The 12,241-nt window shown below is 39.1% G+C and overlaps 1 pseudogene; it reads left to right on the top strand.

Annotated features, from left to right (window-relative positions):
* The first annotated feature begins 610 nt into the window (after positions 1-610).
* On the top strand, positions 611-10,262 carry LOC100295715 (small ribosomal subunit protein bS18m-like; annotated as a pseudogene).
* Positions 10,263-12,241: the final 1,979 nt, after the last annotated feature.

The following is a 12,241-nucleotide window of genomic DNA, read 5'->3' as shown; positions in this document are numbered from 1 at the left end:
TGTATACAGCAAGTGCTTAACAAAAATCTGCTGAATGAATAAACAAATAGATTCAATGCATAATGTGAGGAAGCATAAGACACACTTCCTGCCTTCGAAGAGCTTACCAGTCATACATACCCATTACGTAAACCAGAAGAAACTCATTTCCTAAGAGGCAAAGGATTAATACAGATTTTTAGGTACCATAGTTTTTCTGGAAGGTCATTCTGTAGGGTTTTGATTGAAAAAGACAAAGGTGAGATGGGCCAAAAGAGAAGGAATTCCAGAGAAAAAGAAAGGCGGGCATTAGGACACAGCCCAAGACACCAGGCAGATGAAATGGCAAAATAATGGAGTGGCTGAGGACAAGGTCAGGGAAAGAAGCTGGGGCTGTGTGTGCGGACGGCTCCGGATGACCAGCCGAGAGTGTGGGGTCCATTGTGGGTCATGGGGAGCCACTGTAGTTTGCTCCATTGGAGAAGACAGACAGGAGGGGGCAGGAATAGGGGGCAGCTGCTATCAGGGCCGTGTAACCAGGAAAGAGTGTTTATTAGGGCAGTGGCAGGGCAATGCAGAAAAGGCACTAAAACATCTAGAAGCTCAGCGAACCACTCCTGCAGGAACCGGGATGAACCTGCAGCACTTCCTCAGGCATCGCGAGTCAGTCACCTGGGTGCTACTGTGACACAGGGCAAACTAAAATCGACTCTGAAGTAGAAAAAACTTTATAAAACAGCTCTGTTAACTTTGTTTAAATTTGTTTCAGAAATATACAAAGTCATTTATTTTAAAAAATACACAAAGTATACAGGATAAGTAAAAATTACCCCAAATCCCACTCTCAGCCACCAAGATTACTGTTATTATTTTGGTGAATACTTGCCCTCACATTATTCTATACACAGATACATACAACATATGATAGAATCTTATTAGATGCAATTATTCCATACAAGCTCTTCCAGAGTCAATTTTCCTCACCCTCTAATACGTTGTAAACATTTTTCCATTTTGATAAATATTGATCTACATATAATGATGTCAATCAGTTTGCCTCTATCACAGTGTTCCACTGATGGATATTTGGATTCTTATTCTGTGTGTTGCTCTAAACAATCCTGTGACTAACCTCATTGTGTATATTATTTTTCAACTGTATGATTATCTCCTTAATACAAATCAAAGAAGTTGGATTAGCTAGGTCAAAGGTATATATCATTTTATGTTTTGACACATATTCCCAAACCACCCTCCAGAAAAGTATGTTTTATTCATTTACACAATAACTATTTTTTGAGCACTTACTATGTACCAAACACTGTTTTATGTGCTGGAAATACAAGAGTGAATAAAATGGACAAAGTCTCTGCCCTTATGGAATGTACATTCTAATGTAGGACAATAAACAAACAACTAAACATATATTGTCAAATAGTGGTAAGTGTTACAAAAGCACAATAAAACTGAGTAGCGGGGTGGAGAGCCCCAGGGGTCAGGGGAGGAAATAGAGTGTTTTACATAAGATGGTGGGGAAGGGACTATGAGGAAGAGACATGATATCAGACATGTGCATGCCTGTGGGGACAACAGTACAGAGAGGGAACAGGAAAGCCAAAACATCTGACGTGGGAACACGGCTGGCATGCATCATGGCCAAAAAGCCAGTGTCTCTGGAGAGACTGGAATAAGAGGGAGCGTTGTGGGAAATCCAGATGGAGAGGTGGCCAGGTCAGACTGGAGAATTAGGGATGAGCACTTGTAGAGGTGTTCCAACTCGTTATGATCTTGGCTAAAGGAATGAGACTCTAGCCTGAGACTATTAAAAGGAGAAGAAAGATGGAACTGGGTCTGTTTTAGCTGTGTTTTACCACTGCTTCGTCTTCTATTCACTAAACACTGCTTAATAGATGTCTGCATTCCTTCTTCCCCTCTCCCAACTCCACTTTCCCACTTATGACTAGGGTCTGGCAAGAATGGAACACATGTAGGACTATGTATATGGAAAGCGATTTAAGCGTCCATTATGCAGGTCTTATTATGAAGTCTTAGGATATCTCCCAACTTCAATGAGATCTGAAAACTCCTTTTGCTGGCATCTTAACTAAGCTGAGAGATTCCCTGCTCCCATGATCGGAGACCTCTATCATCTTAATAAAAACTCAGGCAGCCACATGGGTTCATCACGGCTGACTTAAATCCATATGAACTTTCCCAAGTCCTCCTAACACAGAATTTTTAACATGGAAGGTGATCTATAAATATATACTGGATAAACAAAAGAATATTCACAAATTTTCTCTGAAGGCACCTTTACTTTGTAGGAAGAAGCTCTATCCTATTATTTTGCTTAGTGTCAGTTTCAGGGGACACATTCTGACCACGTTCTTCAATTCTGATGCACTTTGATTACAGTTCCCTGGGCCCTGCCTTTGAGTGTCTCCTTACAATCTTCTGGGAAGGTTCAGGGGATTTAAATGTGTCCAAAGAGAGCTTGGGACTTCCCTGGTGGTTCAGTGGTTAATAAGACTCCACATTTCCAATGTAGGGGGATTGGGTTTGATCCTTGGTCCAGGAACTAGATCCCACATACCACTACTAAGACCCAGAGCAGCCCAATAAATACTTTAGGGATTCCAGGTGGTTCAATGCTAAAGAATCTTCTTGCCAGTGCAGGAGACAGCAGACAGGAGACATGGGTTTGATGGGGAAGATTCCCTGGAGGAGGAAATGGCAACCCACTCCAGTATTTTTGCCAGGAGAATCCCATGGACAGAGGAGCCTGATGGGCCCAGCCTGTGGGGTCACAAAGAGTTAGACACGGCTGAGTGAGCACAAGGAGAGCACCCACAGACAGTGTTTAGGGCAAGGTTTGAGTAAACACAGGGCTTTACTCTCTCCCAAGGTAATTATCTGCTTGGGATAAGGATTTCTTCTCCAGTGATAGTATAGAAATTGCACAGCAAAAAATAAGACTAAGAGCAAAAGAAATTTTTTTAATTCAAAGAAGAAAGGTGATTTGCTGATAATGGAAATTGCAATGTTGGCTAATTTACTGTTCTTTAAACAAATTAATAATAGTATTTTCTTCTGGTTATGAAAGTACTTTGTACTCATTCTAGAAAAATATTTTAAATATCAAAAAGCATAAAGGAGAAAATAAAAACTACTCATAATTCATTATTCACAGAAGACATTTTGCTGGATTTCCTTCCTTTCTAAACATCACTATGATCATACTATATATGTATAGTTTTACATCTCTCTTTTTCATCTGACAACAAATTCTGAACTTTTTCCCCCAAATACATTTTTTAATATTATTACTAAAAGATACACAATGTTCCAACTATGCCTTTGTCATAATTTATATTATGTGTCTATTACAATTAATAGGGGCTAGAGAACAGTAGTTTTCAATCTATATTATAAACTCTTATAAATAATGTTTCAGTGAATATCCTTATACATAATCATTATTTAAATCTCTAAACAATGTCCTAAACTAGACCCTCAGAAGTATAATTACTTGGTCAAAAAATGAGTCTTTTGACAAGTATTTCAAAACTGCTTTCCAAAAAGTTTATATTAACTTAGACTCTCCCACTACTCTCAACCATCCCGCTCATGCCACAGCATTTTAAGAGAGTAGCAAAGAGATGCTGGGTTCAAATCCCAGCTCTACTATCTTAGGGAAGTTATTTAACCTCACTAAAGCTCAGTGTCCTCATTTGTAAATCAGGGATAGTAATGGTTATCTAGCTCAAAGAGTTGCTGTGAGGGTTAAATTAAATAACATAGAATTGCTTAGTACAGGCCCTAGAACGTATCAGGTAGTCAATATTAGCAGCTCTCATGTAGTTAATGTTACCAGTAACCAGTAACATCACCCTTCCCCAAATTACTGCTAGCCAGAGCAATATTTGGGTGCAAAATCCCCTAAACACAGTCATAAAAAGTACCAAGCTTCCCTGTTGAAATAGCTGAAGTCACTCAATTATTGTATCCATACACAAAGCCTCAGTATTCTAAAAATACTCACCTATTTGGTTTCCACCTGGAAGCAAAAAGGGTCTACTGAAAGGTGTTATCTACCCTCTATACATTATTTTAACAATGGTATGTTTTTCTTTATTATTCCAAGGGAAATATTTATTTAAGGGTCAATGGCTCAAATTTGGATTTTTTTTCCAGCAAGAGAAGGAATCAACATAAACAGCCTTGTAATTCATCATTATAAACAGACTTCATAACCTTCAATCTATTATGTTTTGGTCACAGCCTCTCAGAAGAGATCAATGTCTTTTTTAAAAAAAAGTCCCTGAACAACTTAACAAAGAAAAAGTTTTTCTAATTATTTAATAATCTGAAAGGTCCGCTGGAACTTTGCTTAGAATTCTGTGAGTTTTTTATTTGACTATTCTCAGACTCTTCAGTTGAGATGATCCCAAGGTATTAATAAATGAAATCAATTGTGGAAACTTGTTTATTAGATAGATGTCCTAAAATTGCTGCAGGAAATTAGTTTAGCTCTATTTAATCCAAAATAGATCAATTTCAAGTGCTTTATGGGAATATATTTGATTAATCTTTCTATAGAGCTAAATATTTACTGGGTGTGGAAACATTGGTTCTCAGCTGATGGAGAGAAACTGCTCAATAGTGCTCTGTGTCCATTGTCTAAAAGGCTATTACTATCAGTAGAATAAATATACAGTTTTAAGTTCCTTGGGCTTCCCTCATAGCTCAGTTGGTAAATCAGCTGCTTGCAATGCAGGAGACCTGGGTTTGATTCCTGGGTCAGGAAGATCCGCTGGAGAAGGAAATGGCCACCCACTCCGGCATTCTTGCCTGGAGAATCCCATGGACAGAGGAGCCTGGCAGGCTACAGTCCATGGGATCGCAAGAGATGGACACGACTTAGCGACTAAACCAGTACCACCACCAAGTTCTTTGAAGTTCCTTGACACTGGGTAAATTTACACCATTGGTTAGGAGAGAAACACTGGGGCATTTCATGCTGTGAAAACAACAGAGGAAATGAAATTGTAGGATATCAGAAAAGGTCCTGACTGCTGCTTTCACCTGGAGTTTCTTCTCTGGAAATCTACTCTGGTCTGATACCAAAGGTAGCATCTCGGGACAGAAAACTGATTCAACTCTTCCCTTTCTGAAGTACAAATACGGCCAGTGTTTTCCTGCCCTATTTTCCTTCTCCCTACTCTGAGATCAGTGTTATCAGACCCTGTAAATTTCCCTTGCAGTGGGTCCCAAATAAACAGAAGTATATGATAACAAGCAGTTGGGTTTAGACGTCTTTCTGTCCAACTGGTTTGGCCAAAAAAGATGGGTAATGCTTCTTGTGAGATAGACAAAGAAAAATTCTTGGAATTGTCCAGAATCTGAGTAAGAGAAAGGTACTCCTTCCTCCTTGCTGCAGTGGCTATCACTTAGTTTGACAAGCAAAGCGCAGGGTAGATTTTGCTCTAAACTATCTCTTTGGCCTACACAATCATACGGTGTAACCCTAAAATTCATTTTCTCAAGTGCCATGTGTGTTGCTGAATTCTTAACAGTAACATAAGAAAAGCAACAGGACAAATGATAAAACATAACTTCAGATCTCAGCTCCAACCTGGAAATCAAAAGGTTTTATTGTGATTCTGCATGTGCCCATCTCTGGGCAAGGCATGCAGGGGATACAAATGGAAAAGAAGGATGCAATGAGTTCCTGAAGGATGCTATGGTGTAAAGGTCTCTCTGTATATTTCTCATTACCTGTTACAGAAGAGAAAGAAAGATTATCATATTACCTTCTCAATAATAAGACCTTGTTTAAAGTTCTAAGCTTCTGCTAAGAATATCAGAGCCCACATAGATTCAAATCCCAGTACCGTTCCTTGCTAAATATAATTTTCAGTGACTCACTAAGATGTCCTGTTCCTCAATTTCCTCATCTATAAAAATGGGGATGATAATACCTATGTCATATGCTGTGCTGTGCTAAGTGAAAACTGAAAGTGAAAGTTGCTCAGTCATGTCCAACTTTTTGCCACCCTATACACTGTAGTCTGCCAGGCTCCTCTGTCCATGGAATTCTCCAGGCCAGGATACTGGAGTGGGTAGCCATCCCCTTCTCCAGGGGATCTTCCCAACTCAGGGATCAAACCCAATTCTTTACCCACTAAGCCACCAGGGAATCTCAAGAATACTGAAGTGGTAGCCTATGCCTTCTTCAGGGGATCTTCCTGACCCAGGAATCAAACTGGGGCCTCCTGAATTGCAGGTGGATTCTTTACCAGCTAAGGTACCAGGGGAGCCTGTGCTAAGTAGCTTCAGTCATGTCCAATTCTTTGCAACCCCACAGACTGTAGCCTGCCAGGCTCCTCTGTCCATGGAATTCTCCAGGCAAGAATATTGGAGTGAGCTGTCATTTCCTTCTCCAGAGGATCTTCCCAACCCAAGGATCTCTTATATCTTAACCCGCATCTCTTATATCTCCTGCATTGACAGGCAGGTTCTTTAATGTTAGCGCCACCTGGGAAGTCCCAAAGGTCATTCCTATTATTCTGTGTTCATCACAGCTCTTCTAGTGCCAAGGATAGTATATTATTTTTAAAAAGAAGAAGTCCATCCATTGTCATAATCACTCTGAATTTAAGCTTTAACTTTGGAATGCCTAGCAGACCATGTATTTAAAAGGGCTATTTGGTTTCTATTTCTAGCCATGGCAGGCTGGCTTGTAGTTAAAAAAAAAAAAAATCTTCCCATGAAAATAGCTAGAAGAACTAAAAAAAAATTTTTTTTAATGTTAATGTCTGAAAACATTGAAGAGCCACTGAGGTAGCCAGGGCTTCAAGAGGCAAATCAATATCCCTAAAAGAAGGCAAACTCATTAAGACAAACCTGACATTCTACAATCCCTACTGAGTATCTGTTGACTCACATGCATAATGGATAGAGGATAGAGAACCTGAGCAGAAAGTGGCTTTTGAAAAGCAGAAAAGGTGAGCAGGAGTTTTGGCAGACTCATTGGAGAGACAAATATTGAAGCTCAGGGCCACTGAAACAACCAGGATTGAGACACTAAGATTTTGGAGGGGAAAAAAGTGCAGAGAACTGATTTAAATAGAATTATCTAGTTTTTACCTCTACATATTTGCGAATTAGTAAGCAGAGCAGACCAAGAGTTAGAGAGGCAGAACAAAAGGCTATTAAGAGACTGAGAAACTAAACAGAGCTAATGACAGTACCATGCTGCTGCTGCTGCTGCTGCTGCTGCTAAGTCACTTCAGTCGTGTCCGATTCTATGCGACCCCATAGATGGCAGCCCACGAGGCTCCCCAATCCCTGGGATTCCCCAGGCAAGAACACTGGAGTGGGTTACCATTTCCTTCTCCAATGAAGGAAAGTGAAAATTGAAAGTGAAGTCGCTCAGTCATGTCCAACTCTCCTCGACCCCATGGACTGCAGCCTACCAGGCTCCTCCATCCATGGGATTTTCCAGGCAAGAGTACTGGAGTGGGGTGCCATTGCCTTCTCCGAATGACAGTACGATAGTGCTGGATAAATAAACATTAGCACTCAGAGCCTAGCAAAGCAGAGTGGGTTTTGTAAACATTTCCTGCTTTCAGTGGAACTGATTGAACTACATTCTAGAAATAAGGGTAACCAACCTAGATAGCATATTCAAAAGCAGAGACATTACTTTGCCAACAAAGGTTCGTCTAGTCAAGGCTATGGTTTTTCGTATGGTCATGTATGGATGTGAGAGTTGGACTGTGAAGAAGGCTGAGTGCCAAAGAATTGATGCTTTTGAACTGTGGTGTTGGAGAAGACTCTTGAGAATCCCTTGGACTGCAAGGAGATCCAACCAGTCCATTCTGAAGGAGATCAGCCCTGGGATTTCTTTGGAAGGAATGATGCTAAAGCTGAAACCCCAGTACTTTGGCCACCTCATGCAAAGAGTTGACTCATTGGAAAAGACTCTGATGCTGGGAGGGATTGGGGGCAGGAGGAGAAGGGGACGACAGAGGATGAGATGGCTGGATGGCATCACTGACTCAATGGATGTGAGTCTCGGTAAACTCTGGGAGTTGGTGATGGACAGGGAGGCCTGGCGTGCTGTGATTCATGGGTTCACAAAGAGTCGGACATGACTGAGCGACTGATCTGATCTGATCTCTGAGATGCAGATCAGCCCTGTAAAGGCTTAAAAATCCAGGCTCAAGTCAGCTTATTCCCTTATTAGTTTAAGGTATTCTGCTTTTAATCTGACCATTTGCCAGAGTTAACATCATTGAGAGTCTTTATAACTTTTCATATGCAATGTCTGGCATTCAATCAAAAATTACCAGACATACAAAGGGACGGGGCAAGAGAAAAAATACACAATAGAAACAGATACAGAGATGATCCAGACACTAGAATTATCTGTCACAGAATGCAAAATAACTGTGATCAACATGTTCAAGAAAATAGATGACAAGATGGAGAATTTCATCAGAGATTTGAAATCTATGTATTAAAAATAAAAAGCCAAATATAAATTCCCAAACTGCAAAATATAATAAATGAATTTAATAGCAGTTTAGACAGATGAAATTAAAGTTCAGTAAATGAATTTAACAACAGTTTAGATAGATGAAAAATGCATTAGCAATTCAGAAGATTGGTTAATAGAAAATATCCAGATGGAAGCATCCAAATCAAAAAAAGAAGAAAAAGGTGAAAAATACAGAAAATAGCATAAAGATATGTAAGACATTGTGAAAAGGTTGAACATATGTGTAATTAAAATTCCAGAAGGGTTCTAGAGTGAAACTGAATTGGAGCAATAGGGGCAATATTTGAGAATTTTTCAAAATCAATTTGAAGGGATCAAGTTATAGATTTAAAGGGATCAAGTTATAGATTCAAGAAGTACTACAAACCTTGAGCAAGATAAATCCAAAGGAAAACACATCTAGGAATAGCATAACCAAATTTCCAAGAAAACAAAACAAAAAAAGAAAATCCTCCCTAAAATCAGTCAGACTATCTTCCATATTACCCTCAGGAGAACAATGAGAAACAGAAGTAATGGAAGTCAAAGGACTCTGGGATAACATCTTCTAAATGCTAAAAGAAAATAACGGCCAAGCAAAAGTATATTTCAAATATTAAGGTGAAATAAAAACATTTAAGACAAAAAGTAAGAGGATTTGTTGCCAGCAGACCCGTGCTTTAAAACAAAGAAATCTAATAGGAGCCCTTTAGGCAGAAAGAACAATTATCTCTGGTATAAGATCATAAAAATGTGGAGGAATAAAAAACACTGGAAAATAAACATGAATAATGACTATATAAAACTATAAAAATGACTATTTGGAGACTTTAAAAAAGCTAGTACTAGCTAGCCTGCTTTTCAGGTCTTGTATGTTGAGAAATTTTCACTGTTTTTTAAGAATCAAAAAAGGATTGTCTTAACTAAGACAACAAAAAAAGGAATAATCTGTTTCCTTCCACATGAGGGGCCATACAGCATCAAAACACTAACCTCAGCCCTTCTACTCACTGAAGAATAGGGCTTGTGATGGCCCTCCAGGGATTATTTAAAACCTCATCAATCACTGTTTAGAAACCAGCCCCACAAAAGGAAACTATCAACATGCTAACATACTAAGGGCAAGGCTGCTGGGTTACAGGGCCTCACCCATTGGCCAGCTGTGTGTACATGATCCCAACAAATTGTCCCAACAATCCCAGCAGGTAGGTGTTTTTCTTCCTGTTTTATAGGAGTTCAGAAAAGTTAATGAAATAACCGAAAACTGTACAGTTAGAAAACGATGGAGGGAAGGGGAGGAGCAAGGACCATGGCCTCTGTGGTAGCTCTTGCAGTAGGCTAGGAAGGAGAAAGGTGACGCATTTCGTGACAGCTGCTGTCTGCCTCACAAATTCCGGGACTCATGCAGTGCTGTGAAGAAGTTGTTCACAATATAAACAGATAACAAGCAAGGAGGATCTGCCTGCTCCAATGGAAAATCCTCATAAAGAGCCTCTGAAAAATTATATCTTGTGTGGAAACCGTGTAGATTGTAAGAATATACAGCTTTTATCCCAGTTTATGTCTCCATTTACTGGATGCATTTATGGGAGGCACATAACAGGTCTTTGTGGGAAGAAACAAAGAAATCACAAAAAGAATTAAGAGAGCTCAAATATAGGGAGTTATGCCAGTTACATATAAGGATCCTGCATATCTCAAAGACCCTAAAGTTTGTAACATCGAATATAGGGAGTAAATTATATAAAGTTGTCATCAATAAACTTACTTTGCAATTAAAAAAGAAAACAGAAAGTAATGGATGTTTAGATTTTAAACCAGTTCTGCAAAGCCCATGCTCTTTCCACTGTACCAGGCCAGAGGCTAGAAAGGCTCCAGCCAGTGAAAGAAAGTGAGTCACATAATAGTTAAAAGAGAAGATCGAAAGATGTGTAGCACATGTGCAGAATACTCTTCAAAACAGACTGAAATGATAAAGGGATGGATGGATGAATGAATGGACGGAATACATGCGCATGTGTGCTCCGTCACGTTCGACTCTTTGTGACACCATGGACCTCTGGCCCACCAGGCTCCTCTGTCCATGGAATTTTCCAGGCAAGAATACTGGAGTAGGTTGCCATTTCCTTCTCCAGGGGATCTTCCCAATCTAGAGATGGAACCCGAGTCTCTAGTATCTCCTGCAATGGCAGGTGGATTCTTTATCACTGTGCCACCTGAGAAACACCAGAGATTATACAACAGTGTAAATCAACTATGTTTCAATAAAAAAACTTTTAAGAGCTATCAGAATGGGCCCAGCAGCTCTCTGGGAAGTTCACTTCACCTGCCAGTAGGTGATCTTTTAAAAGACAAATAAAGCAAAACAAAAATAAATAAAGCTGCAATATATTTGAATGTTAAATAATTCAAACAATAAAGAAAACAAACAAAAAATCAGATTTTCTCTGTACTTTAAAGATTCAATCTCCTTCTCTAGTGGAAATGGTCATTGATTTTTTATGCTCTTATGAATGTAGATCTATGTTGATACTATACTGACATCTATGTGTACATACATATGTGTGTGTATAAATATATATGTATATACTTTTTCCTTGCACAAACAGAAGCATACTACACAGTGGACACTGAGCCTTAATTTTTTGGGGGGCATGGCTCACAGCACGTGGGATGTTATTTCCCTGACCAGGGATGGAACCACTGCACCTTGCATTTGAAGTGTGGAGTCTTAACCACTTGTCCTCCAGGGAAGTCCCTGAACCTTGATTTTTCACATAACTATTTTTTTCAAGATTTTTTTCAAATGTGAACCATTCTCAAAGTCTTTGTTGAATTTGTTACAACATTGCTTCTGTTTTATGTCTTTTGGATTTTTTGGTCACGAGGCCTGGGGGATCTTAACTGCCTAACCAGGGGTCAAACCCACACTCCCTGCATTGGAAGGTGAAGTCTTAACCACTGGACTGCTAGGGAATTTCCTCACATGAATTTTCATATAATGAAGGTTGTTCCTATCACACATACAAATCTAACTCAAGCTACACTGAAGAGTCCATTGAAAAGATGAACTGTCTTTTAATGAAATAAGCCCTATTAATGGACATTTAGAGTATTCTAGGTCTTTGATATTAAAAATAATACTTTCAATGGAAATAAGTCCTCATGTATATGTGAAAGTGTTAGTTGCTCAGTTGTGTCCAACTCTTTTCGACCCCATGGACTGTAACCCGCCAGGCTCCTCTGTCCATGGGATTCTCCAGGCAAAAATACTGGAGTGGGTTGACATTTCCTTCTCTAATATGTGCAAATAGTGTATAGGATAAATTCTTGGACATAGAAATGCTGAGAAAAAGTATATATGTATTTTTTTAAATTTTAATAGCTATGGCCAACTAACGCTTCCAATAGATTGCACTAGATTACACTCCCTCCAACATAATATGGCAACCAATTTCAACATACCTATAAATCATCAAACTTTTTAGTTTTGTGAAGTGTGAGGCTAAAAACCATATCTAATCATTTTAATTTGCATTTATCTAATTTTAAGTGCAGCTATTTGTCATATGTTTCTAAGTAATTTATATCTTTCTTCAAAATGTCTATTCATATTCTTTGCCCATTTTTTATTGGATTGTTGACTTTTTTCTTTTTAATATTCATATTCATATACTAAGGAGATGAGCCCTTGATCTGTCACATACTGTTGCAAAT

Source organism: Bos taurus, chromosome 1, assembly GCF_002263795.3.
Source record: "Bos taurus isolate L1 Dominette 01449 registration number 42190680 breed Hereford chromosome 1, ARS-UCD2.0, whole genome shotgun sequence".
NCBI classification, from domain to species: Eukaryota; Metazoa; Chordata; class Mammalia; order Artiodactyla; family Bovidae; genus Bos; species Bos taurus.
The sequence above is the reverse complement of the archived record's forward strand: the minus strand, read 5'-3'. Positions and strand labels throughout refer to the sequence as shown.